Source organism: Cebus imitator, unplaced genomic scaffold, assembly GCF_001604975.1.
Source record: "Cebus imitator isolate Cc_AM_T3 unplaced genomic scaffold, Cebus_imitator-1.0 Scaffold121, whole genome shotgun sequence".
Lineage (NCBI taxonomy): Eukaryota > Metazoa > Chordata > Mammalia > Primates > Cebidae > Cebus > Cebus imitator.
Window position 1 is genome coordinate 3,607,845 of NW_016107436.1, and position 5,726 is coordinate 3,613,570.

At 41.9% G+C, this 5,726-nt stretch overlaps 1 protein-coding gene and 1 pseudogene across 2 annotated transcripts in view; one reads left to right on the plus strand and one right to left on the minus strand.

The window, feature by feature from the left end:
• Positions 1 to 5,726, plus strand: part of APPBP2 (amyloid beta precursor protein binding protein 2) — a 73,978-nt gene that overhangs the window by 11,875 nt on the left and 56,377 nt on the right. The gene's annotated exons all lie outside the window — the stretch shown is intronic.
• Positions 2,056 to 2,825, minus strand: LOC108312085 (annotated as a pseudogene).

Consider the following 5,726-nt stretch of genomic DNA (forward strand, 5'->3'; position numbering starts at 1 on the left):
AAAAAAAAGCCAAGCGTGGTGGCTCATGCCTATAACCCCAGCACTTTGGGAGGCTGAGGCAAGCAGGTTGGGAATTCAAGAACAGCCTAGCCAACATAGTGAAACACCATCTCTACTAAAAATACAAAAATTAGCTGGTGTGGTTGGTGGGCACCTGCAGTTCCAGCTACTCTATTCGGGAGCCTGAGGCAGGAGAATTGTTTGAACCTGGGAGGCGGAGGTTGCAGTGAGCCGAGTTTCGCCATTGCACTCCAGCCCAGCCAACAGAGTGAGACTCCATCTCAAAAAAAAAAAAAATTAGAGAGGCTGGGCACAGTGGCTCACACCTGTAATTGCAGCACTTTGCAAGGCTGAGGTGGTCAGATCACCTGAGATCTGGAGTTCAAGACCAGCCTAACTAACATGGAGAAACCCTGTCTCTACTAAATATACAAAATTAACTGGGTGTGGTGGTGCATGCCTGTAATCCCAGCTACTCGGGAGGCTGAGAATTACTTGAACCCAGGAGGCAGAGGTTGCGGTGAGCCAAGATCATGCCATTGCACTGCAGCCTGGGCAGCAAGACTGAAACTCTGTCTAAAAAAAAAAAAAAAGAGAGAGAAGAGGAGGAGGAAGAAGAAGGAGGTTTATAGCAAGTGTATTGGTGCCATTTTCTCAAAAGCATGTGTTCGCTTATCTCTATGTCACGTTTTGGTAATTCTTGTGATATTTCAATTTTTTTCATTATTACTATATATGTTATGGTGTTATGGTGATGTGTGATCAGTGATCCTTGATATTACTATTTAAATTGTTTTGTGGCACCACCAGCCACACCCATATAAGACAGAAAACTTAATCAATAAATGACTACTAAAAAAAAAAAAAAAGAAAAGAAAGAAAGAAATGGGGTCTGACTATGTTGCCCAGGCTGGTCTTGAATTCCTGGCCTTAGGCGTTCTTCCTGCCTTGACTTCCCAAAGTGCTGGCATTATAGGTATGAGCCACCTTGCCTAGCCTCCATTGTGGGTTTTTTGTTTGTTTATTTTGAGACAGGATCTCGCTCTTTTACTTAGGCTGGAATGCAGAAGTACAATCACCACTCACTGCAGCCTCCACCTCCTAGGCTCAAGTGATTCTCCCTAATAGCTGGGACTTACAGTTGTGTACTGCCATGCCCAGCTAATTTTTGTATTTTTTCCAAAGATGAGGTTTTGCCACATGGTTCAGGCCGGTGTTGAACTCCTGGGTTCAAGTGATATTCCTGCCTCAGCCTTCCAAAGTGTTGGGATTATAGGTGTGAGCCACTGTTCCTGGCCATTTTTGCTTTTTTTCTTAATGTGGGAAAAATATATGTATATTTATGTGTTTGCATTGAAAGAAGAATATAGGGGAAAAAAACAAAAAAAAGAATTTTTTTTGAGACAGAGTCTTGCTCTATTGCCAGGTACCAGGCTGTAGTGCAGTGGCGTGATCTCGGCTCACTGCAACCGCCGTCTCCCGGGTTCAAGCAATTCTCCTGCCTCAGCCTCCCAAGTAGCTGGGACTACAGGCGTGCGCCACCACATCCAGCTAATTTTTGTATTTATTAGTGGAGACGGGCTTCACCATGTTGGCCAGGATGGTCTCAACCTCCTGACTTTGTGATCCGCCCGCCTCGTCCTCCCAAAGTGCTGGGATTACAGTCATGAGCCACCACACCTGGCCACAAAACAAAAGTTTAATGGTGTTTACTTAAGAAGTAGGATAGCAGTTGCTTTTTACTTTGTACATGTATGCTTTGCTTTCTTTTATTTTATTTTATTTTTGAGATGAAGTTATGCTCTTGTTGCCCAAGCTGGAGTGCAATGGCATGATCTTGACTCACTGCAACCTCCGCCTCCCGGGTTCAAGTGATTCTCCTGCCTCAGCCTCCTGAGTAGCTAGGATTACAGGTGCGTGCCACCATGCCTGGCTAATTTTTTGTATTTTTAGTAGAAACGGGGTTTCGCCATGTTGGCCAGGCTGGTCTTGAACTCCTGACCTCAGGTGTTCCACCCGTCTCAGCCTCCCAAAGTGCTAGGATTATAGACGTGAGCCACTGTGCCCGGCCTTAAAATAAAAATGTAGAAAACAACATTTATTTTGGTGGATCTGTGTTGATACCATATTTCTCCTTGAGAAGCTTCAACTGTTCCTCCTCCTTCTTTGTGTCCATCTTCTGAAATGCCTTGTCGGCATTGTAGTACAAAACCACAAGTTACCTGTTACAAACATTGACTCCCAATAGGTGATCACAGGCATTCTTGGCAACAAAGATTTCTTCATAGACTGCATAAGCTGTTCCTCTAGTTTCAGGTGTGTTCCCCAGTCTGATCTGATGAATAGTTCCGTATTTGCCAAATATGTCATACATTGATTCAGTTGTGATTTTGTATGACAAATTTCTTATTTACAATATTTGATTTACTTCAGGGGGAAGTCGAATGCTTACCCTCTTAGCCACTTGCATTGCTGTCTTGGTGGGCTGATGAGGTTACTGTAGCAAATGCTGCAATTCCTCCAGACACCTCCTGAGCTTGCTGGGCTTCAGACGCTGCATGGCGTCGGGGGCAGGACATCAACACCCAGGCTCTGCCGGAAGCTGTTATAGCACCCACAGAATAGCACTGTCTCACGCCAAGACACATCCATGTAGCATTCCCTTTCGAATAGACCCCCACAGCAAAAAAAAAAACACCCAATTTTTTTTTTTTAAGTAAAGACTTTCAGACTTATTTCTGAAACTGTATACTATGTTTTCAGCACTTTTTTTTTCCCCTGAGATGAGTCTTCTGCCCAGGCTGGAGTGCAGTGGTGCAGGCTCAGCTCACTGCAACGTCCACCTCCTGGGTTCAAACAATTCTCCTGCTTCAGCCTCCGGAGTAGCTGAAACTACAGGCGTGTGTCACTACATCTGGCTAATTTTTGTATTTTTAGTAGAGATGGGATTTCACTATGTTGGCCAGGCAGGTCTCAAACGCTTGACCTCATGATCCGCCCACCTTGACCTCCCAAGTTGCTGGGATTACAGGCATGAGCCACTGCTCCCAGCTGTATTCAACATTCTTGAAGTGCGAACCAGTACAATTAGAATTAGTAAAAATCGGCAAAGTCAACTGAAAAACTATAGCAGTAAAGGAGCTGATTACACATTTATAATTAGAATTTCAATTTTTCTATACGCAGTGTAGGAAAGATTATATCTGATTCAAAATAATAAAACACCCCAAGGAGTAAATCCAAAAAGACACCCAGAAGTCTTCAATAAATGTAGAAGAGACAATATTTTGTTCCTAGATTGGAAGATTTGGGGTTTTAAATATGTAACTCTTCCCAAAATCTATATGTTCAGTGTAAATTTAATCAGAATCCCCAGAACAGTTCTTAGAACCAAGTTAAAAAATTTAAAAATGTGTAATGGGAAAATATATATATATTATATAATAGAGGATTAAAGTTTGTTAAGCATATTCCAAACTCTTGCAAATCAATAAGAAAAGGAGACTGAGAAGTGTGCCATTATGTTGACAGTGATTTTTCTATGTAGATGGTAAAATTGAGCAATTCTTTTTTGAAATTCCCTACGTTTTCTAATGTTCTTAAAAACATAAATTCTGAAATCAGAGGAAACAAGTGTTTTACAGTTGGTTATCTAGAATACAGAATGAGTTTTCTTATAGAGGCAGAATGTGTTTTCTTTTTTTTTNTTTTGAGACAGAGTCTTGCTTTGTCACCAGGTGCCAGGCTGGAGTGCAGTGGCGTGATCTTGGCTCACTACAACCTCCACCTCCCAGGTTCAAGCAATTCTCCTGCCTCAGCCTCTCTAGTAGCTGACTATAGGCGCACGCCACCATGCCCAGCTAATTTTTGTGTTTTTTAATAGAGAGGGGGTTTCACCATGTTGGCCAGGATGGTTTCAATCTCTTGACCTCGTGATCGGCCCACCTTCGCCTCCCAAGGTGCTGGGATTACAAACGTGAGCCACCATGCCTGGCCAGAACATCTTTTCTTATAGCTATACTGACCTCTTCTTCTGCCTCATAGGTACACTTTGATTTTCCCCGCATATTGGTAGTAAAGCTTCAAGAAGAGAAGCTGAGAAACTTATCCCAAATACAGAGAATGCTGGTATATATTATGTTATGTCTGATTGGTTATTGCTGGCTACGCCTTAACATCTAGCTAGATTTTTGTTTTGAACTTCCATTTGTACTATGGTAACATCTCCTACCTTTAACACAATTATACTATCTTGACAATTATGCCATTGACCTATAAAGTGAAGTATATAGTAGGAGAATCTGGGTAAATACACAGTTCATTCTTTTAATCATTGGAGGAAAGAAAACTCTTAATTTCTTGTTTCATGTATGATTGAACTAGTGACATCATCATAAATGGACAGCATATTTAAGTTTTAGTAAAGTATTTTCTGAAATGACACTGTAATCAACAACAGATAAAGGACATTAAATGTATGGTATAAAGTACAAAGAAAAGGAATGTCAATGTTCTAATATAACTTTTTTTTTTTTTTTTGAGATGGAGTTTTGCTCTTGTTGCCCAGGCTGAAGTGCAGTGGGGCGATCTTGGCTCACCGAAACTACCGCACCGCCTCCTGGGTTCAAGCGATTCTCCTGCCTCTGCCTTCCGAGTAGCTGGGATTACAGGCATGAGCCACTGCACCTGGTCTATAATTTTTTCAGAGTACAGATGAATTTTTTCCCCAGAGACAAGATCTCACTTTGTCACCCAGGCTGTAGTATACTGGTACGGTTATGGCTCACTGCAGCCTCAACCTCCCAGGCTCAGGTGATCCTCCCATCTCAGCCTCCCAAGTACCTGGGACCACAGGCACATGTCACCACGCTTGGCTATTTGTTTTTTTTTGTTTTTGTTGTTGTTTTTTGTAGAGATGGGGTCTCCCTACATTGTCCAGGCTGGCCTCAAACTCCCGGGCTCAAGCAGTCCTCCCACCTTGGCCTCCCAGAGTCCTGGAATTACAGGTGTGAGCCACCACACCCAACCTCAGATGAGTTTTTTACTTTTTAAAATTGTTTTTGAGGCAGGATTTTGCTGTGTTGTCCAGGCAGGAGCGCAGTGGTATAATCATGACTCATTACAGCCTCAACCTTTGGGGCTCAAGTGATCCTTCCACCTCAGCTGCCCAAGTAGTTGGGACTACAGGTATGTACGATCACGTCTGGCTAAATTTTTATTTATTTTGTGGAGACGGAGGTCTTGCTACATTGCCCTTGCTAGTCTCGAACTCCTGGTCTCAAGCAATCCTCTCATCTTGGCTTGCCAAATTGCTGGGATTACAGGTGTGAGCACCCGTGCCAGCCTTCAGAATCATGTAAGTGAAGATAACACATTTATTAAATGAAACATATTATTCTTTTATGTTAAAGGTAAAGGATACATTTACAAGATTTTTCTGTTTTAGAAAATTAAATAAGTACAAAAATAGAATAGAATAATAGATTCCTATATGTCTGCCACCTAGCTTTAACAGTTATCAGTTCTTGGCCAGTCTTGTTACTGAATCTATTCTTCCCTTCACTTTCCCCTTTCGTGTAGTGTTGGGAAGCAAATCTAGCCATCAGATAATTTCGACTATACATATTTTAGTAACCATAGTATTATAACACCTAAGGAAAATGAATAATAATTCTTTAATGTTCTTAAATATACAGCCACTGTTCAAATTTTCAGTTGTTTCAAAT